This window comes from Egretta garzetta, unplaced genomic scaffold (genome assembly GCF_000687185.1).
Source record: "Egretta garzetta isolate BGI_Z169 unplaced genomic scaffold, ASM68718v1 scaffold557, whole genome shotgun sequence".
Classification (NCBI taxonomy): Eukaryota; Metazoa; Chordata; class Aves; order Pelecaniformes; family Ardeidae; genus Egretta; species Egretta garzetta.
This window is the reverse complement of record NW_009260264.1, coordinates 1909657-1910969: the sequence shown is the minus strand read 5'-3', so window position 1 is coordinate 1910969 and position 1313 is coordinate 1909657.

Sequence of the window (1313 nt, the reverse complement as noted above, 5' to 3'; positions counted from 1 at the left end):
AAAAAGCTGTCCAAGTCCTGTTCTCTGGAACGGCTCCTGGGCTGAGGGATCCGCGTCCAAAAATGTTGAGCAATGCCGCGGACAGCCAAAAAGCCATTTCCTACTTGCTCTCAGGACTTTTCCAGGGGACTCCAGCCTGGCAGAGGCTGGCAAGTTTGCAGCCTCCGCGCTTGACAAAATCCAAACGGTGGCCGCGAAGACTTTGCCCTCCCCCGGGGTAAGAGGCGGTGGGCTCCAACAGTCCGGCGGGGCGTGCGGCAGGGCTGCCTGAAATGCAAAATGGGCACAGAGATAGGACTTGCACATGCAGCTAGAGGCTATCCATAGCATGCTAATGAACCCAAAATCTGGATTTGGGAAGCAAATATTCAAATATAAAAAGGTACTAAAAACATTTGCTTGGTGGGGAAGCATGAGTTATTAGCCAATCACCAAAAGTAATTCAGAGCTGGCTGACTTCAATGGCTTACACACATATTTCCCTTTCATTTTGCTATAATTGGCATTGTCTCATTTTGGCATGGTTTATCAGAAAGCAGGGCCATAACAAATACATGTGTTTAAAATAAGCAACATCCCCTTTCCCCAGAGACTCCATTTCTCCAGTAGGCGTCTGGGTACCAAGATGGTGGAGTAGATATTGCGCAGATGGAAGGTTTCTCCAGCCTTTTTCAAACCAGGGCCTGTGACACTCATGCTATGCCAGTCCTCCGAGGAGGTGTCAACAGTTCAAGCCACTAAACTGGCCTTAAAAACTCAAATAAACTGATGTTACAGAGAGTTTAGAGGCAAGCTGAGCTCATTTTGCTTAGCACAGCCACCTAAGGGAAGAAATAATTCTCACCATGAACAAAGAACAAGATGTATTTGAAATTTAATTTGGCACTCCTCAGTATTCCCTGCTGGCAACCTCTTGTTCAAAAGCAACATCATAATTGTAATTGGTGTGGAAAACAGGAGAGGAATCCTGAACACGCAGACTTTTAAGTATCCATCTTTATTATCATGCTAGAAGCCAGATGAGAAAATTTAATAGTTTTGTTTAAGTAAAGTTCATGTCGAGATTGCAAGAGACCTGGCATTCAGATTTCTGAAAGAGCTGTCATTAGCACCAGTTTGGTTTACTTCAAAAGAAAGTACCGTTTCCTGTCATGAAGAAAGGACCACCAGTGAACTCGAGCAGCCTGGAGCCAGAGTGCACACAAGTCCTGTGTGAGTTTGGGTTTGGTTTTCCCTTTCTTCCGCTACATGTTTCCACTTAGAGCCTCACTGCAGGGGGAGAAAATGAAATAAATAAATAAATAAATAAAAAT